Source organism: Gorilla gorilla, chromosome 5 (assembly GCF_029281585.2).
Source record: "Gorilla gorilla gorilla isolate KB3781 chromosome 5, NHGRI_mGorGor1-v2.1_pri, whole genome shotgun sequence".
Taxonomy (NCBI): Eukaryota; Metazoa; Chordata; class Mammalia; order Primates; family Hominidae; genus Gorilla; species Gorilla gorilla.
The window spans coordinates 183,140,167-183,164,377 of record NC_073229.2 but is presented as its reverse complement, the minus strand read 5'-3'; the positions used below and the strand labels follow the sequence as shown (position 1 = coordinate 183,164,377).

General features: G+C 45.5%; 1 non-coding gene across 1 annotated transcript; it reads left to right on the top strand.

Moving 5' to 3' along the window:
* The first annotated feature begins 8,053 nt into the window (after positions 1–8,053).
* On the top strand, positions 8,054–8,159 carry LOC115935116 (U6 spliceosomal RNA). Its single transcript, XR_004070823.1, has one exon. It is a non-coding gene; the product is annotated as a U6 spliceosomal RNA (small nuclear RNA).
* The last annotated feature ends 16,052 nt before the right edge of the window (positions 8,160–24,211 follow it).

Genomic DNA, 24,211 nt, shown 5'->3' with positions numbered 1-24,211 from the left:
TTTACAGATGGTAATTTTTCATTTTAGCATTTCCATTGGTCCTTTTTTATCATCTCATTTCTCTGCTGAGACTCCTCATTGATCTTATTAGGATGATCCTTTTCTTTAAGTCTTTGGATATTTTTAGATTAGTTGTTCAGAGTATTTCTCTGCTAAGTTCAACATTTAGGCCAATTGGATCTAGATGTTACTGATAGCTTTTTCTTCTTGATCATGGGTCACATTTTTCTGCTTCTTTGCACGTCTACTAATTTGTTATCGTGTGGTGGACATTATGAATTATACGACGTAGGGAGTTTGGATTATGTCATCTTCCTGTATAAGATGTTGAGTTTTGTTCTGGCAGGCATTTAAATTACTGTTATATCCTTTTGATCAGGCTAGGCTAGTATTATTCTTTGTTTGGGAGGAACCTATTTTGGTTTAAAGCTTAGTCCTAAAGTATTGTTCTTGCTTTACGGCATAGTCCTTACTCCCAAGGCATAGCCTTTCTAGGTCTCACCCGAATGCCCAAAATGTTCACGTTAGGCCAGAGCGCTAACATCTCCAAGCAACGTACAAGTTCTAGTATTACTGTGCCGCTCTCAGCCCCAGCACAGGCCTCGTGGAGGCCTGCCTTGGACAATCACAGCCTAGTCCTAAGTTAAAGATTCACATAAAGACTTCCCACACAGACTTCATTGTCCTGAACAACTCTCTTCTTCTCTAGTACCCTGTTCTGCAGACTTCAGCTACTTCAGCAGCCCCAAGCCCCAATTTCTGCCTCTTCATCTCAGTAAAGTCACTGCTCAGCTTGGATCTCACTTCCCTGTGCCAAAGCGGGCAGAAAGCCAGGTGATCCTGGGGCTCGTCTTGTGTTCCCCATATCTCACGATCCCAGTCCAGCATTGTCTGTTACTCAATGCCCCAAAACAGTCGATGCATATATTCTGTCTACTTTTATTGTTTTTAGCAGAGGGCAAGTCGGGTACCAGTTTCTCTATCATGTCCAGAAGTGAAAGTGAAGCAAATGCAATGATGATTATGGTTGTAAAAGTGGTTCTCAACCATGGCTGCATATCGGAATACCTTGAGGACTTTTTGTGGGTGTGTTTAAATACTAGTGCCCCAGGTGGCCTGAAGGTCCAGCCGAAGTCAAGAAGCAGTCTAAATCATCACAGTATTTCCACTCTGGCTTCTCACTTTTGTCAATGTTAGGCTTTTATTCGTTGCAAAATAATTCCCTAAATCACTCTGGGCTCCCTAATGAGCCTATACAGAGGGTTTTTTATGGATATTGTTATGGCTCAAGGATAGCTAGGGTGCTATCTTCTGTAATAAAACTTGCTTGGTCAGCTGCTTCTGGGACCTGTGCTTCCCAGTCCACATTGACTTGATTAATAATTTACAGTCATCTGAGTGTTATGCTATTTTTGGAGGTCATTACATTAAACCATATCATAACCACATATTCTAACACAACATCCAAATGTGATTACTGATTGCTTTAGACGTGCTATAGACCTGAGACTGTCCCAATAAAACCAAGACAGCACACTGAATTTGTATACACAAACTCCATAACTATCTTTAGAACAAGACTGTGTTCAAGCAGTAAGCCCAGCCAGTTCCCACAGATCACAGTCACTAGTTGTACGGGGAGGGTAGCAGCCCAGGGGTGCTAGTACCTAGAGAATTACAGCATCTTCAGAAACATCACTAGAATAGAGGTCACCACATTTTTCATCTTGTATCCTTGGTAGTACATTAGTGGGTTTTCTAAAATAATGCTTGCTTTACTTTATTTATGAATGGTACCAAAAAACATTTTATCTCATTAAGAATAGTAATATTATGACTAGGTGCAGTGGCTCACGCCTGTAATCCCAGCACTTTGGGAGGCCAAGGTGGGCGGATCACGAAGTCAGGAGTTCAAGACCAGCCTGGCCAAGATGGTGAAACCCCGTCTCTACTAAAAATACAAAATATTAGCCGGGCATGGTGGCACACGCATGTAATCCCAGGTACTCTGGAGGCTGAGGCAGATAATTGCTTAAACCTGGGGGCGGAGGTTGCAGTGAGCCGAGATCGCGCCATTGCACTCCAGCCTGTGTGACAGAGCGAGACTCCGTCCCAAAAAAAAAAAAGGAATAGTAATATTGTGTGTACATATAAAATATAATCTGTATTATGCATATATAGATTGTATTAATATTTTAGAGCAAGCAATGTGATTTTAAATTTTGCATAATTTTTTAAAATATTGTTTTAATACTCTATGATGGGGCAATTTGAAGGTCTGGTTTTAAGTTCATGTTATTTCATTACTTGGTTTTCATGAGTACCTTAGCTAAAAAAGGCATCTCACAAAGATAAGTACAGACAAATGGAAAAAAGATATTGTGTTTATTAAATTAAAATATTTATTAATCTCATTCATCAATTACACAGAAGTTGTTTCTTGAAATTCACTAGCAAATTTAATCCTCTCTGATCCAACCAGTTGTTCTTGCAAAATAGATAATCAGAGGGTGTTCCACTTTGGCAATTTTAATAAATGCTTTGAAAGCCTGATAATTTAATGTGAAACATTTTAAGCAGGTTAGAAGATTCTGGTTCCAACTTTTAAAATAATTTTTATGGGTACATAGTAGGTATATATATGTATGGGATGCCAACTTTTGAAGTGGGAAAGTATGGATTTTTTAAAAGCGACACACATCATTTTCAGTAACAAAATCACGTAATAATAGAAATAGTTCCAAACATCTGTTTTTAAAATCTTTTTGAAAGTTTCTTTTGAAAAGTAGTTACTAGCATACTCAATTTTAGATCTCTCCTCTAACCATGAGGAATCAGATTATGCATTTGTTTTTATTTTTGTTTTCAAAAATATCTGCAGCCGGACACAATGGCTCACGCCTATAATCCCAGCACTTTGGGAGTCCAAGGCAGGTGGATCACCTGAGGTCAAGAGTTCGAGACTAGCCCGGCCAACATGATGAAACCCTGTCTCTACTAAAAATACAACAATTTGCTGGGCATGGTGGCACGTACCTGTAATCCCAGCTACTCAGGAGGCTGAGGCAGGAGAATTGCTTGAACGCGGGAGGCAGAGGTTGCAGTGAGCCGAGATCGTGCCATTGCACTCCAGCCTGGGTGACAAGAGTCAAACTCCGTCTCAAAAAAAAAAAAAAAATCTGCCAGGAGTTGTGGAGTTGTGTCTCTGAGAACAACTTACCATGTCAGAAAATGTCAGCAAATTTGGAACACTGTCTTTTTACGTAACAAAAGTCTACAGAATCGTCTTTAAGTTGAGCAGCTGTTTTGAAAGATTTATCAACGAGAACTGGTGAGCATCTGCGTGGTCCAGAAGATTTTCATAGTCTTTTCCCATCTTCTCATTAAGAATTATTGTAGATTGCCCTCCTTTCGACATTCTTTTTGTTTGTTTCTTTGTTTGTTTGTTTTCTGAGACAGAGGCGTGCTCTGTCACCCAAGCTGGAGTGCAGAGGCACTACAGCCCCAACTTCCTGGGCTCAAGCCATCCTCCTGCCTCTGCCTCCTGAGTAACTGAGGCTACAGGCATGTGCTGCCATGTCCAGCTAATTTATTCAGTTATTTATTTATTTATTTATTTATTTATTTATTTATTGGTAGAGACGAGGTCTCATTACCTTGCCCATGCTGGTCTCGAACTCCTGGCCTCAAATGATTCTCCAACCCCAACTTCCCAAAATGCTAGGATTACAGGCATGAGCCATTGGGCCCAGCTTAGATATTCTTTTTGTTTGTTCATCTTTGTTGAGGTATAATTGGTACACAATAAACAGCAAAGGTGCTGTGACTCATGCCTATAATCCCAACCACTGGGGAGGCCAAGGCAGGTGGATCGCTTGAGCCCAGGAGTTTAAGAGCGGCCTGGACAACATAGTGGAACCCCATTTCTACAAAAAAATTTGTTTAATTAGCCAAGCACAGTTGTGTGCACTTGTGGTCCCAGCTACTTGGGAGACTAAGACAGGAGGATTGCTTGAGCCCAGGAGGTCAAGGCTTCGCTGAGCCATGTTTAAGCCACTGCACTCCAGCTGGAACACAGCGAGACCCTGTCTCAAAAATAAATAAATAAATAAATAAATAAATAAAATAAACACCACATATTTAAGGTATACAATTTGATGAGTTTGGACATATGCTCCCATGTCTCCAACACCACAATCAAGATAATAAACGTATCCATCACCCTCAAGAGTTTTCTGGTCAGGCACCGTGGCTTACGCCTGTAATCCCAGCACTTTGGGAGGCCGAGGCGGGCAGATCACTTGAGATCAGGAGTTTGAGACCAGCCTGGCCAACATGGGGAAACCCCATCTTTACTAAAAATACAAAAAAAATTAGCCGGGTTTGGTGGTGCACGCCTGTAATCCCAGCTACTCAGGAGGCTGAGGCAGGAGAATCACTTGAACCCCGGAGATGGAGGTTGCAGTGAGCCGAGATCACGCCACTGCACTCCAGCCTGGGTGACAGAGCGAGATTCCCTCTCAAAAAAAAGAAAAAATAATGAAAGTTTTCTCACACCTGTTTGTGATCCACACCCACCCTGCCAACCATAGGCAGCCACTGATTTGTCATTGTAGGTGTGTTTGCATTGCCTCCAATTTTATAGATGTTGAACCACACATACTCTTTTTTTTTCTGGCTTCTTTCACTCAGTATAATTATTTTGAGATTCATCCATTCCTTCTGTTGCTGAGTACTGTTTCATTATGTGGCTATACCTCAGTTTGTTTCTTCACCAGCTGACGGACCATGCTGTTACGGTCTGAAAGTTGGTGTCTCCCAAAATTCATAGGTGGAACCTAATACCCAATGTAGTACTATGAAGAGATGAGGCCCCTGGGGAGTGATTAAGTCAGGAGGGCTCCACTCTTGTGAATGAGATTAGAGTCCTTATAAAAGACACTTGGGCAAAATGTTGACACAGCAACAGCACACCGTTCATGGAGCAGAGCACCCTCCCCACACACCAAGTCCGCTGGCACCTTGATCTTGGACTTCCAGCCTCAGAACTGTGAGCAACCAATTTCTGTTGTTTATAAATGACCCAGTCTAAGGTATTTTGTTGTGGCAGCCAAACAGACTAAGACACATGGTCTTATGGTCCAGCCCTTACTTGAGATATGAGCTTCTTATTCTTGTTAAATGAGTCAATCAAGATGGGAATGATAATTCATTTACTCTTAGAAGTGGGAGAAATGACCACACCTCAGATGGGAGGTACAGGACCTGCCAATACTCAGGGCTAGTATCAAGTGTCGCATAGTATTCCTAGGCTCCTGCATGAAGGAGAATATTCTCTGGGAAGAGATCTTTGTCTTTGTCATTGATTCCCACATCTCAGGTGTGAATTTCTCTGATCCTTTGTGCCACTGAGCTATTATTTCTTCTAAAACACCATACATCCTGGAGGGAAAAGAAAGTCATCAGATAGATGGATAGATAGATAAATAGATACATACATGCATACATAACATACGCAGTTACAAATTTTTTTTGTTTTTGTTTTTGTTTTTTGAGACAGACTCTTCCTCTGCTGCCCAGGCTGGAGTGCAGTGGCGCAGTCTCAGCTCACCACAACCTCCGCCGCCTGTGTTCAAGCGATTCTCCTGCCTCAGCCTCCCTAGTAGCTGGGATTACAGGCACACACCCCCATACCTGGCTAATTTTTGTATTTTTGGTAGAGACGGGGTTTTGCCATGTTGGCCAGGCTGGTCTCGAGCTCCTGACCTCAATGATCTGCCTGCTTCAGCCTCCCAAAATGCTGGGATTACAGGCATGAGCCGCCACACCTGGCCACAAATCTCTTAATGATAGAAATATGTTCTGAAAAATGCCTCATTAGGTGATTTTATCATCATGTGAATATCAGAGTGTGCTTACACAAACCTAGATGGTATCGCCTACTGTGCACCAAGGGTCTATGGTAGAGCCCTTTGCTCCTGAGTTGCTAACCTGTACTGCACATTACTGGACTGAATACTGTAGGCAACTGTAACACAATGTATTTGTGTATCTAACCAGATAAGAGGTACAGTAAAAATATGGTATACTACTCGGGAGGCTGAGGCAGGAGAATCACTTGAACCCAGGAGACGGAGGTTGCAGTGAGCTGAGATCATGCCACTGCACCCCAGCCTGGGTGACAGAGAGAGATTCCGTCTCAAAAAAAAAAAAAAAAAAAGTGGTATAAAAGATAAAAATGGTAAAAAAAATATATATATATATATAGTACATATATACCATGGAACACTACACAGCCATGAAAAAGAACAAAATAATGTCCTTTGCAGGAACATGGATGGAGCTAGAGGCCATTATCCTAAGCAAACTAACAAAGGAAAAGAAAACCAAATCCAGCATGTTCTCACTTATAAGTGTGAGCAAAACACTGAGTACACGTGAACACAAAGAGGAGAACAATACACACAGGGGCCCACCTGAGGGTGGAGAGTGGGAAGAGGGTGAGGATGGAAAAACGACCTAGCAGGCATTATGCTTATTACCTGGGTAATGAAATAATCTGTACAGCACACCCAGTGACATGCAATTTACCTACATAACAAACCTGTACATGTACCTCTGAACCTAAAAGTTGAAAACAAAAAAAAAGAAGAAGAAATTCTCAAAAGGTTAGGCAATGAACACGTAGGTATGGGACTTTGGGAATACTGACGGTGTTTATTTCTAAAGTCATTAGGCCATTGTCCTTGGGTTCACTTCATAATAATCCATTATTCTGTGCATTTAAATGTATTTTTTGTATGTATTCTATATTACACACATTTTAAAAGGTTTAGAAACTTTTTTTTTTTTTTGAAACAGAGTCTTGCTCTGTCACCCAGGCTAGAGTGCAGTGGCACGATCTCAGCTCACTGTGACCTCCACCTCCTGGGTTCAAGCAATTCTCCTGCCTCAGCCTCCCGAGTAGTTGGGACTAAAGGTGCCTGCCACCACGCCTGGCTAATTTTGTATTTTTAGTAGAGGCTGGATTTCACCATGTTGACCAGGATGGTCTCAATCTCTTGACCTCATGATCCGCCCACCTCAGCCTCCCAAAGTGCTGGGATTACAGGTGTGAGCCACCGTGCCCTGCCTTGAAGCATTTTTAAAAGAAAATGATTCATACTATATGTTTTTATGAAAGTACATACTGACAATAACAGTACTAACCTGTATGGTACAATAAAAATATTAAACTTTAAGATGCATAACAAATGCAATTGGGTCTCGGGATCTAGGTCTTTAGCTATTTGCAGTAATCTTTTTTGTTTTTTTTGTTTGTTTGTTTGTTTGTTTGTTTTGAGACGGAGTCTCACTCTGTCACCCAGGCTGGAGTGCAGTGGTGCGATCTGGGCTCACTGCAACCTCTCCCTCCCAGGTTCAAGCGATTCTCTTGCCTCAGCCTCCCAAGTAGCTGAGACTACAGGGGCACACCACCATGCCCGGCTAATTTTTGTATTTTTTTTAGTAGAGACGGGGTTTCACCATATTGGCCAGGCTGATCTTGAACTCCTGACCTCGTGTTCCACCTGCTTCGGCCTCCCAAAGTGCTGGGATTACAGGCGTGAGCCACCACGCCCGGCCACAATAATCTTTAATGATTTTTTGAACAGTGAACTTCTATGTCATGATTTAACCAACAAACTAAATTTAAAATGAAAAAAAAGATAAAAATGGGCTGGGTACAGTGGCTCATGCCTGTAATCCTAGCACTTTGGGAAGCCAAGGTGGGAGGATCACTTGAAGCCAGCAGTTCAACACCAGCCTAGGCAACAAAGCAAGACCTCAACTCTATAAAAAAAATTTATTTTAATTAAAATTACAATTACATAAAGATAAAAATGGTACACCTGAACCGCGCACTTACCATGGACGAGGCTTACAGGACCGGAAGTTACTCTGGGTGAGTCAATGAGTGAGTGAGTGGTGAGTGAATGTGAAGGCCTAGGGCATTATTGTACGCTGCTGTGGACTTGATAAACATTGTACACGTAGGCTCTGCTAAATGTGTAACAAATATTTTTCTTTCTTCAGTAATAAATTAAGGAATGATACAGAGAAGATCAGCATGGCCCCTGTGCAAGGATGACATGTGAATTAATCTGTTCTCACATTGCTATAAAGAAATACCCGAGAGTGGGTAATTTATAAAGGAAAGAGGTTTAACTGACTCACAGTTCAGCATGGCTGGGGAGACCTTAGGAAACACAATCGTGGCAGAAGGCAAAGGAAAAGCAGGGCACCTTCTTCACAAGACAGCAGGAAGGAGAAGTGAGTGCAAGCAGGGGAAATGCTACACGCTTATAAAACCATCAGATCTCGGCAGGGCACGGTGGCTCACACCTATAATCCTAGCACTTTGGGAGGCCGAGGCGGGCAGATCACCTGAGGTCAGGAGTTCAAGACCAGCCTGGCCAACATGGGGAAACCCCGTCTCTGCTAAAAATACAAAAATTAGCCGGGCAAGGTAGCAGGCGCCTGTAATCCCAGCTACTTGGGGGGCTGAGGCAGGAGAATCACTTGAACCCAGGAGGCAGAGGTTGCAGTGAGCCAAGATCATGCCATTGCACTCCAGCCTGGGCTACAGAGCAAGACTCTGTCGCAAAAAAAAAAAAAAAAAAAAAAAAAATCAGATCTCATGACAACTCACTCACTATCACAATAACAGCATGGGGGAAATTGCCCCTGTGATCCAATCACTTCCCGCTGGGTCCCTCCTATGACATGTGGGGATTATGGGGATTACAATTCAAGATGAGATTTGGGTGGGGACACAGCCAAACCATATCAACATGTAAATTCATGCAGTGTTCCATATTTTAAAAGAATATTATTATAATAAATTAATTATAAATTATATAATATTATTATAATAAATTAAACTTAGCTTACTGTAACTCTCTTATTTTATAAACTTTTTAATTTGTTTTAACTTTTTGACTCTTTCATAAAACAGCTTAAAACACAAACGCATTTTACAGCTTTACAAAATTATTTTCTTTCTTTGTATCCTTATTCTATAAACTTTTTTCTATTTTAAAAATTTTTTTATTTTTTTTTACTTTAAAAATTTGTTGTTACAAACTAAGACACATACACATACATTAGCCTACACAGGGTCAGGATCATCAAGATGTGACTGGGTGATAGGAATTTTCCAGCTCCATTATAATCTTATGGGACACAGCAAATATACCATTGCTGTATATTTGGTTCATAGTTGACTGAAACTGGTACGTGACCGTCTGTACTTAGCCTTAAAATTCCTTCCTTCCTTCCTTCCTTCCTTCTTCCCTCCCTCCCTCCTTCCCTTCCCCTTCCCCTTCCTTCCTTCCTTCCTCCCTCCCACCCTCCTTCCCTCCCTCCTTTCCTTCCCTTCCTTCCCCTTCCTTCCTTCCTTCTTTTCTTTCTTTCTTTCTTTTGACAAGAGTCTCACTCTGTTGCCTAGGCTAGAGTGCAGTGGCGCAATCTCAGCTCACTGCAACCTCTGCCTCCCATGTTCAAGTGATTCTCCTGCCTCAGCCTCCCCAGTAGCTCCTGCTTCAGCTTCCCCAGCACAATTTTGTATTTTTAGTAGACACAGGGTTTCACCATGTTGGCCAGGCTGGTCTCAAACTCCTGACCTCAAGTGATCCACCTGCCTCGGCCTCCCAAAGTGCTGGGATTACAGGCATGAGCCAACACACTGGGCCTTAAAATTCTTTTTCAATTAAATTATTGGTTCAAAGAAAGAAATAGAAGCAGAGGGCCATTCTGTGTGCGTTGAAAGTTGTTTGAAGCCCCTCTCTCTCTCTCATCCTTCCCTCTTGTCCCTTTCCTTTCCTTCCTCCTCCTTCTCCCTCTCTTCCCCTTCCTTCTCACTTCCCCTCCCTCTTCTCCCTCTCCCCTTCCCCTTCCCCTTCCTTCTCTCTTCCCCCTCATGCCCACTCCTCCTCCCCCACCCACTTTCCCTCCCTCTTTCTTCCTCCTCCCTCTCCCCCTTCCCTTCCCCCTCACTCTCTCCCACTGTGTCTCCCCATCCCTAGGGCAAAGCATGGCCAGGAGGTGTGGGCTGTAAAGCACACATTACCTAGAAGCTATAGTATTTCCCAGGGAAAAGAGAGCTTCTGTGGCTTTGCCCACCAGATTTCCAATAAAAGGATTCATCTTAGACCAGCATGATTGCAGCTAATGAAGAGCTTGCCAGCTTCTAACTTTGCCTTTCACTGAGGATCCATGTGGGGGTGTTCGGCTGTGACTGCTAGGATAAAGATCAGTTACAGAAATAGCTTTGGAGCTGTTAGGATGATGACTCTTTTATGGCAGACCATTAACAACTACATCAAATTACCCATGTGAATTATGAGCTGTAGTAGGGTGCCCGACCTTCCGCTCATTATGTGGGACCCAGTAGTTATTGCAGGTCAAGTCATGCATAATTGCCAAGGGCATTTTTACGTGAACTTTGCCAGTCATTTCTTGATGTGGTCCCTTAAGATTATATTACCATATTTGTATTTTACCTTTTCTGTTTAGATACGTTTGGAGACATAAATACTTCCTATTGTGCTGCAATTGCCTGCAGTACTCAGTACTTGCTGTACAGGTCTGTAGCCTGGGAGCAATGGGCTCTACCACTTAGCCTAGGTAGGCCGATACCATCTAGGTTTGCGTAAATGCGCTCTATGATGTTTCCAAAACAACACAATTACCTAACAATGCACTTCTCACAACATAACCCCACGGTGAAGCAACACCTGACTGTATATTTCAGAGCTCCTACGAATTTGCCTACATTAAAAGTGATTGGGGGCCTGGCGTGGTGGCTCACGTCTGTAATCCCAGCACTTTGGAAGGCCGAGGCAGGTGCATCACCTGAGGTCAGGAGTTCGAGACCAGCCTGGCCAGCATGGTGAAACTCCATCTCTACTAAAAACACAAAAATTAGGTGGGCGTGTTGGCGGGTGCCTGTAATCCCAGCTACTCAGGAAGCTGAGGCAGGAGACGCTTGAACCCAGGAGGCAGAGGTTGCAGTGAGCTGAGATCGCACCATTGCACTCCAGCCTTGGTGACAGAGCGAGACTCTGTCTCAAAAAAAAAAAAAAAGTGATTGGGGCAGGGTGTAGAACAACTGGTTAGAGATAATAGTATAGCCTATCAATGTTAAACATCAATTTGAACAAGTCTGCTTGTGCACAGGTTATGCCTCTGAAACATCTAAGGAGCGAGTTCTCAATCCTAGACCATTTTCAAGTTTCTGTAAGGCAGCCAGGAGGTTGGCTGGATGATCTCGCAAATCCTCTTCCTACTCTAACATTCTGCTACCTGATGGGAAGAAACCCAGAGAAACCAGAAACAATTTTGCAGACATTCTTTTTAAATATTTGTTCAATTCTTTTTTTAAAACAGAGTCCTGCTCTGTCACCCAGGCTGGGGTGCAGTGGCATGATCACAGCTCACTGCAGCCTCAACCTCATGGGCTCAAGCAATCCTCCCACTTCAGGTGTTGCCACCATGCCCAGCTAGTTTTTTGTTTTTGTTTTTGTTTCGTTTTGTTTTGTTTTTTGTAGAGACCAGGTCTCACTATATTGCCAAAACTAGTCTCAAATTCATGGGCCCAAGCAAGCAATCCTCCTGCCTCGGCCTCCCAAAGTGCTGGGATTACAGGCGTAAGCCACCAAACCCGGCCCAATTTCTATCTTTCATTCCAAATACAGAATATGTCATCAAACTTAACTGACTGCTTCAGGAACACATGGTGCTTTCCACCTGAATGTCCCGGAGCTGGCTCACGGGCAACAGGCTGCCTTGTTTATCTGTATATCTCTACCAGCCAGCACAGTGCCTGTCACCAAGGAGGAACTCAATAAGAGGTGATTGAATGAGTGATTGAAACAATTCACCGGATGGGTGGATGCACAGTGTCTGGTTCTGGGATCAGGAAATGGAGTAACTTGGGAAGACAGCATAGCCCATTGGGAGCCAGGAAGATAGGACAGTTGGAATCAAGTGAAAGGCCCCCAAGAGAGGTTTTGGCTGAGGGACTGAAGTGCAGCTTCTCCATTACAATTATACCTGGGCCTGCGCAGGCAGGGGGTGCCCCTCTAAAGCTCTTAGTTTCTTATACAAGGGCCTGTTACTTGCTGGTCTGAGCAACATCCCCTCCAGGAGGCAGGTATCTTTGTGTGTTTTGAGTAGCTTCCATGCCTTGTGCATACATCTATAATGAATACCAATGTGGGTGGATCCCGAGCCAGGAAGAGGAAGCCGGGCACTGGCCCTGTTGGCTGCTCAGCTGCCCGGGGCTGAGAGGCCGGTAGGCAGCTGTGGTCCCGAGGGGCAGCGCTGATCCCTGAGAGCAGGTCCCACAGCTGGGCAGGCAGGTGGCCTGAGGGCGCAGAGCCGTGAAGCCGTACAGCCTCAGTGTCCTCTACAAAGGCGAGGCCAAGGTAGTGCTGCTCAAAGCCAGGTACGACGATGTCGCTTCCTTCAGCTTTTTCCAGAGATCCAGCGTTCAGGAATTCATGACCTTCACGAATCAACTGATCGTGGAGCACTCATCCAAAGGCACTAGAGCTTCTGTCGAAGAACAAGACTATATGTGGCACGTCTATGTCCAGAATGACAGTCTTGCAGGTGACAATGAATGCCCATCCCGGGTGGCCTTTACCTTGCTGGAGAAAGTACTAGATGAATTCTCCAAGCAAATCAACAGGATAGACTGGCCAGTAGGATCCCCTGCTACAATCCATTCTGCAGCCCTGGATGGTCACCTCAGTAGACACCAGAACCCACGAGACGCTGACCCTGTGACTAACGTGCAGGCCGAACCAGACGAGACCCAAATCGTTGTGCACAACACCATGGAGTGTTTGTTAGAGCGAGGTGAGAAGCGAGGTGGCTTGGTGTCCAAATCCGAGGGCTGGGAACACAGTCTAAAGCCTTCTATAAAACCACCCAGAGGCTGGGCACGGTGGCTCATGCCTGTAGCACTTTGGAGGCCGAGACGGGCGGATCACCTGAGGTCAGGAGTTCACGCCCAGCCTGGGCAACATGGTGAAACCCTGTCTCTACTAAAATACAAAAAGTTAGCCAGGCATGGCAGCCTGCACCTGTAGTCCCAGCTATGTGGGAGGCTGAGGCAGGAGAATTGCTTGAACCTGGGAGGCGGAGGTTGCAGTGAGCCGAGATTGCACCACTGCACTCCAGCCTGGGCGACAGAGCGAGACTCCCTCTCAAAAAAAAAAAAAAAAAATTCCCGGAAACAAAACTCGTCTTGTGCAATGGCCCAGCACTGGAACAGCACCATCATTTGCGTCAGAACTGCAGCCCCCAGAGAAGAAGAGACAGCCCTACACGAGGACCTGGAGTGGGGGCACACAGGCCATTTTTATTTTGAAGCTCTCAGGAGAAACAGGGATGGTGGAAGGGTGGGAAATGTTCAAATTAATATGTGTGGTAGTGATTCTTGGAAAGAATTTGAGGTCCCCAAAGGCGTATTTTTGGGCAAATGAAACCATAAACTCCAACTGGCTTCTGAAAAAAAAAAAAAAAGAATATCAGTGTGTTTCTAGAACAGCACCTGGCACATAGCAGATACCTCTTGTAGTTATTGAAGAAATGGACATATTCAGAATGAGAAGGTTCTCTGTGTGTCTGAGGGGAGAGCTATTGTTTTCCGACCAACACAATATTTGTTGTGGTGCAGAGCGGCTGCACGTTTGGAAACACAGGGCTTTCATGTGACTTGTGTGAACTAATGGCTGCACACCAGTTCTACGGGAAATGGGAAAGCGTTAGTGGTCAAAGCCAGCTGCCTGGGGGGCTGGCCTGCTTCCCTGCTCATGAGCCTCGCACTTATGGGCCAGTTGTAACCACCCAAGGGGTTCACCTTGCCTGCTGCCTAGATTGAGCCAATTCACCAAGACAGGGGAACTGCAATAGACAAAGAGTAATTCATGCAAATCCGACTGTGTAGGAGACTGGAGTTTTATTATTACTCAAATCAGTCTCCCCGAGCATTCTGGGAGCAGAGTTTCTAAGGACAATTCGATGGGTAGGAGAAAGCCAGTGAGCCGGGGTGCTGATTGGTCAGGGATGAAATCATAGGGAGTCAAAGCTGTCTCGTGCTGAGTCAGTTCCTGGGTGGGGGCCACAGGATCAGATGAGCCAGTTTATTGATCGGGGTGGTGCCAGCTGATCCATCAAGTGCAGGGTCTGCAAAGTATCTCAAGCACTGATCTTAGGAGCAGTTTAGAGAGGATCAGAATCTTGTAGCCTCCAGCTGCATGACTCCTAAACTATAATTTCTAACCTTGTGGCTAATGTTAGTCCTACATAGGCAATCTAGTCCCCAGGCAAGAAGGAGGTCAGCTTTGGGAAAGGGCTGTTATCATCTTTGTTTTAAACTATAAACTATAAACTAAGTATTTCCCAAAGTTAGTTCAGTCTATGCCCAGGAATGAACAAGGACAGCTTGGAGGTGAGAAGCAAGATGGAGTCGGTTAAGTTAGATCTCTCTGTCACAGTCTTAATTTTGCAAAGGCAGTTTCACAGTTGCCTGGCCTCTGGATGCCTGTGTTCCCGCAGTGGTGTGGGCTTTAGTGACAGCACCTTCCTCTCAGGGCTTTCATGAGGAGTAAATAAATTAATAGGCATAAAGCACTTGGAAAAGAGCCTATTCTAACCACTAGGTATATAGAAGTGGTGATTATTAGAGCTGGTCTGAATCCCTTGCAGTTGCTGAAATTGTATGCAGCTCCTAGGTGAGAAAAGATGAGTGTTGGATTCTTTTAGCAATATGAAGCAGACAGGCTGTTTAGCGCCCTGAATAGTCATCCAAATGGCTTCACTTCTTGCTAGCCCCAAAGGGTCGGTAGGAAGGCAGTTCTGATATCCTGAAAAAATGTTTGCGGTCATACCCTTTCCTCAGAAAGCCAGCACTGCAGAGAGAACTCAAATGCACACACTGAGTCGTGATTCCAGCACCTCCTGAATTAAAGCTAAATATGGCCAAGGATTCTCCAAAGAAATCCTCACTGAAGACAGAAATTTGGGTCCAATATTTCATCTTCATGAAGTAAAAAGTTTTTCCCGGGGCCGGGGGTGTTGTCTCACGCCTGTAATCCCAGCACTTTGGGAGGCTGAGGCAGGAGGATCACTTGAGCCCAAGAACTCAAGACCAGCCTGGCAACATGGTGAAACCCTGTCTCTATAAAAAATACCAAAAAAAAAAAAAAAAAATTAACCAGGAGTTGTGGCACATGCCTGCAATTCCAGCTACTCAGGAGGCTGAGATGGGAGGATCACTTGAACCAAGGAGGTCACGGCTGCAGTGAGCCACAATAGCACCAATGCACTCCAGCCTGGATGACAGAGCGAGACTGTGTCTCAAAAAGAGGAGAAAACAAATTAACTTCAAACACCTTCACCCAAGCATAAATCTGGAAACTAAATTATTTCTTTATTTAAACCAATTTTGACAGACCCACGTAATGATATAGATTGATATTTATTGGAAAGAAAAAGTCTTCACCACATGACAAATTTTTTTAAAGTAGTGAAAATGTATGTATTACATGATACCAGTTTTTATACTGGTGCGGTGGCTCATGCCTGTAATCCCAGCATTTTGGGAGGCCAAAACGGGTAGATCACCTGAGGTCAGGAGTTCGAGACCAGCCTGGCCAATATGGTGAAACCTCATCTCTACAAAAAATATGAAAATCAGCAGGGCGTGGTGGTGGGCGCCTGTCGTCCCAGCTACTCCGGAGGCTGAGGCAAGAGAATTGGTTGAACCCAGAAGGCAGAGGGAGGTTGCAGTGAACCAAGATCGTGCCACTGCACTCCAACCTGGGCGACAGCAAGACTTCATCTCAAAAAAAAAAAAAAAAAAAAAAGAAATGAAATTCTGTCTCTACACATACGTGTGCACATGCACAAACATACGCACACTGATACACACACCCCTCAGGTTTAAATAGTGATTATATGTATATAGTTCTTGATTGATCTTAATGACTTATTGCCTCTGTGAATTTTTAAATTTTTCTACAATGAATATGTAACACTTTTGAAGAAAGAACTGTTGGCCGGGGGCGGTGGCTCACGCCTGTAATCCCAACACTTTCGAGGCCAAGGCGGGTGGATCACCTGAGCTCAGGAGTTCAAGACCAGCCTGACCAACATGGAGAAACCCCGTCTGTACTAAAAATACAAAATTAGTTGGGTGTAGTAGCCGCATGCCTGTAATCCCAGCTACTCAGGAGGCCGAGGCAGGAGAATCGCTTGAACCCGGGAGGCGGAGGTTGCAGTGAGCCAAGATCGTGCCATTGCACTCCAGCCTAGGCAACAAGAGCAAAACTCCGTCTCAAAGAAAGAAAGAAAAAGAAAGAAAGAACTGTCAAAATACACACACACACACACACACACACACACACACACCCCTTCCTGAGGAAGAAAACTGAGCAGAAGGAATTAGTTTCTAGTAGAGGAATTTCAAAGTAGAAATCCTTTCTTCATGGGGACGGGGGGGTGTCACTGACCCCTCCATCATGTTGCCCTTCCCCCCATTCCCCACTCAGAGGCTTGCTCAGAAGCCCCAGTGTCACCTTGGTGAGAAGTGGCTGCCCTGTCCCATCCTGGAGTCCTGGGGTCCTCCTCCTCTGAGCCATGTGAGAGTTGGCACGTTACATCATCACCTCTGTTTTTGGCAGCCAGCCCAGTGCTCAGATGGCTAAGAGGTGACACCCTATAACAAATAAACAGGAAAGAGAAAGAAGCAATTCACTTGGATGACATCTAACACAGACATGAAGAAAAAGGCCACGCCGTCCCTAAAGGACAAGTGATAACGCCAGGCAGAGCAGGCTCCACTGGGCATAGGATGCAAAGGTTGACCTGTCACAAGCAGCATCAAAGAAAGTTGCTCTGAGGGCACGAGCCAGCTTTAATTAATAGCTCACCACTGCATCTTGGAGATGGGTTTCCCACTCGGGTGGAATAGTCCATTAGACTTGCTGACAATATTTCATGTCAAATAAGGTATAGATTGACCTGCAGGTCAAGACTGTGGTGGTGTGATCAAGAAAGGAAGCGCAGGCCGGGTGCGGTCGCTCATGCCTGTAATCCCAGCACTTTGGGAGGCCGAGGCAGGCAGATCACTTGAGGCCAGGAGTTCGAGACCAGCCTGGCCAACATGGTGAAACCCCATCTCTACTAAAACACCAAAATTAGCCAGGCTATAGTAGCACATGCCTGTAATCCCAGCTACTCAGGAGGCTGAGACATGAGAATTATTTGTACCCGGGAAGTGGAGGTTGCAGTGAGCTGAGATCATGCCACTACACTCCCACCTGGGCGACAGAGTGAGATCCTGAAAAAGAAAAAAAAAAAAAAGGAAGGAAGGAAGGAGGGAGGGAGGGGAGAAAGGAAAGGAAAGGAGAGTGCAGGGGTACACGGTTTAATGTGACAGTAACATCTTGGCATACTTGGTTGCTAAAACAGGTTGTTAAGCAGAAGGACACAGATGTAAGCTTTGAAGCTCAGAATTCAAGGAAAGTAGGGCCTTCCTGGGTCTGCAGAGAGCAAACCCAACCACGAAGAGGCAACGCCCTCGAATTCACTTCCAACAGACCTTTCCAGGGCCCTTCATTTGAGCAGCTGGAATATCATTCAGCAACCATCCTGTCAGCCTTTGGAAACAGGAGACTTGCATTTCATTTCAGACACTGAACACTGTGTTCCGGACCGCGTTTATTCTCCATATAAACAGTGTGTTTTGAGAATCATGCGTTTACTGTATAATACCGAGTCAGGTCACAGTAAACTCATTTCCGTCGTGAAAGGTTTCAAGTATTCAGAGGAGGTTAAGAAGAATAAAAAGCTTATAACAAAACAACCTCTGTTTCCAAAGTGCTAAATAATGAAAAATGTGGTGTGAAAACGTCACTAAATTCCATTTAAACATCCGAAGTTCAGTCAAGGGAAAAGCAAGTATTAAAGTCAGTGACAGAGTCATGAAAACTCAGCGGCTCCGATACTAGTGGGTAAGTCAGCAAGGTGTTTGTACAAGGAAACCAGGCACCTGGACAATTTCCCAAAACCGGCCCCAGTTGGAGAAAGTGATATGGAACCTAAATACTTAGGATGTCTAATAGCTACAGCTATTTTGAGAAGAGGAGAAACTCTTTGCCCAGTAAAACCATGATTCCCAGGCATCCACATCTCCAGAACTCTCAGGCTTTCAAACTGGGTCCCAATCAGGAGATACTAAACACACACACATATACTGACATACGAAGATACCTGGGATATTTTTGCATCTCTTTTTTTTTTTTTTTTTTTTTTTGGAGACGGAGTCTTGCGACTGTCACCCAGGCTGGAGTGCAGTGGCTCAATCTCAGCTCACTGCAACCTCTGGCTCGTGGGTTCAAGCAATTCTTCTGCCTCAGCCACTCGAGTAGCTGGGACTACAGGCGCACACCACCGCACCTGGCTAATTTTTGTATTTTAGTAGAGATGGGGTTTCACCATGTTGGCCAGGCTGATCTTGAACTCCTGACCTCGTGATCCACCCACCTCAGCCTCCCAAAGTGCTGTGACTACAGGTGTGAGACACCATGCCCGGCCTCCATCTCTTCATTTTCTAAATCAATTAAACATGGCTTGGCCCTCAGTCCCCGACCTGGCAGATAATCCAGTCTGAGCCATGTTTTGGGGATTCCACTCTCCACACCCCTTGGGCTCATGTAGGAACTCCTGGGCCTGTGCAGTCCACAGAAGTCCAACTGGAGGAAGGTCCTATGGATCTGGGGTTGCTAGCATAACTCATGTGGCCTCACAAAGGTGGGTGGCACCCCTTCTTCCTGGCTGAGCCTCACATGAAGATCTGAGCCAAGAAGTCCAGGCTTTCAGGTGGGGCTGGCAGCTCTCCAGGGGCAACTCAGGTGCCCACTGAAGACACTGCAGGCACACAGTGAGCCGTCCCACCCCCCGCCCCAAGGAAATCCCCCAAAGGCCTAAACCTAAGCCATCCACCTTGACTCCAGGTTGCACCACTTCCCTCTTCCTGCCGGTGAGCAGCCTCCTTCCTTCCCACTGGCGGTCCTAATAACTTCCCTCCCTCAACAAGAGGGATAATGAGACTCTAGCCCAGATATTACAAACCAGATGCCTGAAGGCAAAATTCTGAGTTGATTTGACCATACTCTATTTTTACTACTTGTCAACACTTTACAAAATCGAATTTTCACGTAAAAACCCAGCTTCCTGTCTTCAGGTGCACTGGCAAGACCAGGCCCACAGTCCCAGAAGCCGTAACTGGTTGGAGCCGACCGACAGCGTTCCATGGGACATGTCTTCTCTGCTTTGCCACAGTCTCCACTCCTCCCTTTCGCAGCACCGGGAACAGTTTACAAATTTACATAACCTACCTGACCCCTGTGAGATGTGAACTTTGCAGTCTACCCTCAAGGTCTCAAAGGTTGGCTGCCTTTCTGGGATTAGGAAAGGATTCATTCTTTCAGATTTCCCAAAGAACAAGGGAAATCATGACGTGCCTGTAGCTTCTCCTGTTGTTACATCCACATGGAGCCCCGCAATTGGAAAGCAGGGAAAGCTGGACATGGGCCCCCAGCTTCCCATCTCACATGGCCTGCAGCAGTGGTCCACCCACATGTTAAGGAAAAGATTATTCTCGCCCTTGTTTTTGTGTTTTTTTTGTTTTTGTTTTTTTGGGGTTTTTTGTTTGTTTGTTTGTTTTTGATGGAGAGTCTCCTTCTGTCGCCCAGGCTGGAGTGCAGTGGCGCAATCTCGGCTCACTGCAACCTCCACCTCCCAGGTTCAAGCAGTTCTCCTGCCTCAACCTCCTTAGTAGCTGGGATTACAGGCGTGTGCCACCACACTCAGCTAATTTTTGTATTTTTAGTAGAGACAGGGTTTCACCATGTTGGCCAGGCTGGTTTCAAACTCCTGACATCAGGTGATCCACCTGCCTAAGCCTCCCAAAGTGCTAGGATTACAGGCGTGAGCCACCACAACTGGCCCTCACCCTTGTTAAAGGACGGACTTTACTCAGGACTATCGTGATAGGGACAGGGACCACCGCAATGGGATTTTGCAGCAGGACAGAGAGATAGGGGAAAGTGGGAGTTGTTAGCCATGGAGCAGGGCAGGAGGCTCAGTAGATGGAAAATGATTCAGATGAAACATCGGGTCATGGGGATTCTGGCTACACTCAACTAAGAGGGCTCTTGCTGAAGGCAGGCCAAGGCTATGGTGGGGGGAGGATTTGATCAGATACGGAGGGTTTGATCAGATACAGAGGGTGACCCACTATCGAGGCTAAACTGACTTAGCAGGATTCTTGCTAAAATTGGGATTTTAAGGATGTGTCTAAGGATAGAGCCTCATTGAGAAACAGCTCAGAGGAGGCTGGGCTAGAGTTTGGTCGAGGAGAGAATCTTTGTCACATACCTCCCGTCCTCACCGACAGGCCTCTCTCCAAAAGGCTAGAAGGACTGTGCCTGGCTGTAAATGGCTATAAAATGCCTGCCTCTTTCTCCACACTTCAAGGAGACTGAAGGGAAGAGAACAGAATGCCAGGAGAGGGGCAGCTCCTTAGAGCATGGGGAGGGCCTCTGAGCGGCAGCCCTGGAAGCTGTGATGGGCGGTCAGTCAGTCCCAACAGCAAAAAGAAGGGAGCTGGCCCCAAGGAGACAGGGGACTAGGAGTTTAACACTCAGGAGGAACCAGCAGATTCTGCCCTCTGCACAGAGGTCATGTGACTTATGCGGCGGGGGCCAGCTCGAGGGGTGGCAGTCACAGTACAAGGTGACACAATAATGGTGAGCCTAGGTTTCAGGCCTGGGTTCCATACCGAATATGTTTATATTTATATCACGACAATCATGGGTGGGAGGTTGTATCTCACATTATAGAAAAATATTAGAATCTGGGTGTGGTGGCTGACACCTGGAATCCCAACACTTTGGGAGGCCAAGGCAGGCAGATTACTTGAACTCAGGAGTTCAAGACCAGCCTGGGCAACATGGCGAAGTTCTGTCTCTACAAAAATACAAAAATTAGCTGGGGGTGGTGGTGTGTGCCTGTAGTCCCAGCTACTTGGGAGACTGAGGTAGGAGGATCGCTTGAGCCTGGGAGGCAGAGGTTGCAGTGAGCCAAGATTGCACCATTGTACTCCAGCCTGGGTGACAGAGCAAGACCTTGTCTTAAAAAAAAAAAAAAAAAAGCAATGCACAGGCTGGGGGTGGTGGCCCACACCTGTAATCCCAGCACTTTGGGAGGTCAAGGCAGGTGGATCACCTGAGGTCAGGATTTCGAGACCAGCCAGGAGACGGAGGCAGTGAGCCAAAATCATGCCACTGCACTCCAGCCTGGATGACAGAGCAAGACTCCATCTCAAAAAAAAAAAAAAAAAAAAAGCAATGCACACAATTAAAGGTTGTTGGGTAACTTCGCAGCCCTGAAAGACACTAGCAAGTCTTCCAACATATCTGAATTTCAAAGAAGGCTTGAGATAGAGAAAGACCTTCTTCCTGGGCCCCCCAGCTACCATATACTCTCCAGCCAGCGGTGCTCTCCCAAGTACCTTTGCATAGTGAACAAAGTGCACAGCCATGATCAGCATTATTTCTTCTATTTAACAGTGTGGAAGCTACGAGAGGACTTATTGCTCACTGAGCACAGGGAGTGGGGCCTATGAAGTGGGTTCAGTGAACCCCACAGGCATCACTCACTGCTCTGCAGTATTTATGGTGCGGGAGATACCCAGCATCCTGGGGTGTAGACTGAGGAGGAAGGGCTAGGCTAGAGGGCAAACTTTCAAAGAATGGAAGCTGTTAAGGCCTCTGGCTGTAGTGGGTGGACAGTGGGCAGAGTGAGAAAGGAGTAGCAGTGATGTTAACTAGCATCTAGTAAGTACTTTCCCCATAAGAAGCTCCATGTAAATCACTTTATAAGTATTGTCTCATTGCATCTTCCCCCACATGAGGTATGTACTATATTATCCCCATTTCACAGGGAAGGAATCTAAGGTTGAAGCAAGTTATATGACCTGCCCAGGCCTCAGTGGTAATAAATGGTAGAGTTGGGGTTTGAACTTAAGTCCCAGGAGTCTGGGAACAACTAAACATAAGGAAAGGGCAAAGGAGACAGAAAAATGAGAAGCTCCCAAAGTGGGTGACTTTAGAGGAGGGAGGCAGCAAAGCAGCCAAGGGGCTGAGCTCTGGGCAGAAGAGGAAGGAGACTAAGCCTCGGGAGGGGCCCCAGGATGGCAACAGACAGGGAGACATTTCCCAGGAGCTGTGAAGGCTGAAAGCAAACTGTGGGCTGATGGGGAATTAATGGGAGATGAGGAAGTGTAGACACGGACAACATGGATGCCTTTACCAAGAAGCCAGGCTGTGGAATAAAGATCAACAGTAACAAACCCCTTCAACGTGTAATTTCATTGTTAGGCCAAACTGGAAGAGAGCCAAAAGCCACCAGGAGCCCAGTCCAAATGTCACCTGCCCACCACACACAGCGGGCTTCCTGTGGTATGAACTATTCACCCCAAATCAGCCTCTTCCCCAGAGCAAACGCCTACCCTGTTGGTATATTTGTAATCCCTTTCCTGCCTGCCAAGGTGCTGGAAGTAATTGTGCAGGTATGAGCTGGCCAGCCATTGTGCAGCAACCCTCTATGCGGACACAGAATGTCCTGAGCACACCAGGAACTGCAGACACCAGTGCCCCACATGACTTCTAGAACTTCCAAGTGCCCACTGACGACATCCTCTGTAAATGCCCCATGAGAGCAATGCTTTTTTGCCTTGGAAACATCTTTTATACAATCCAGTCTCTCCCAGATCCCTGACCTGAGGGATCGAGGAGAGTTGGTTTGTTTTTAGAAGGCAGCCATTCTTGACAAAATGCACACAAAGATTGGCAGCTATCTGCCTTCCAGGGGCCCCATGAGAGACTAACTCCTCCCCTTCCAACTCCTCTACTTTCAAAGCAAGATGTAGTTTGGGGACAAAATCAGGGAAAGGAGAAACAGGATTTCTTCTCTCCTCGCCACCCGCCATCAGGCTACCAGAGTTTTTAAGGGTAGAGATATGCTCAGATTTTCCCTGAGGGGTTACATACACAAAAAATATTCCATAATCATCCAACGGGATCATTACAAATTACTGGATAAAAGCCTTTCTTTCTTCAATCTTCATAGCCCTCTTCTCTTCAAAGAAGTCCACAGAGCTGGAAAAATATAGGAGACAAAAGAGGTAAAGACGAATCTAGGGCGAAAACAAAGTGGAAACTTCCCAGCCATGTTCTTGAATGCTAAGCTGAGCCCTGATTCATCAAACACTTTGAATGTGATTCCTAAAATCAATCTTTTCTTTTTCATTTAAAAAAACAATGCCTACAGGCTCACATTTTGTAGAACAGTGGTGAAAGAAAATTGAAAATATTATTCAAACATATTTTACAACTAACTGAAAAGAACAAACATTTAGAGAAGTGAAAGTCACTGAAATAGGCCTCCCCTGTGCTTTTCTTCAAAGATTTTCTGATGTCAGCTTAGAAGTGAGTTAGAGAAAGGATTAAATACAAAGGAGGGGAGGGGTTCTCTCATCAGCCACCCATGAGAACTGGGAGTTTCTGGCTCAGGCCAGAGAGGCGACTGCCCCTGCCAGGGGACCTCCACCTCTCGGCCACCTTTTTCCACCTGCATAGCCCCTTCCCCCATCAAACTGCACTTAGGAAGGTCAATAATGGTGCTGGTGGTCACATATTCCCTGACGTTCCCGGGTTCAGTTGCTGCTATGTCTTTTTAGATGCTAATTTTATGCTTCACTCAAAGGTTTTCCAAAGAAAGAGGCTTTTAAGTAATGAAAGAATGAATGGGGTTTAAAGCCCTGGCAAGCTGATACCGATCAGTCTCTGGAAAGGTACAAAGCACGCTGTAGAACGGGTTTGGCTTGGAACTGAAACCACACATCGGAGAAAATATTTGCAACAGAGGGGGTGTCACTGCCACAGGAAACTTAGCAAGGGGCCCATTTCCCAGTATAGTTTAGTTATCTCAAAAGATTTCTTCCCTGTCCAGGTATTATTACCACAGGAGACTGGGAAGAATCACCAGATGAAAATGCCTACATTTCATACTAAAGCTTCCTTGCAAAGCAATA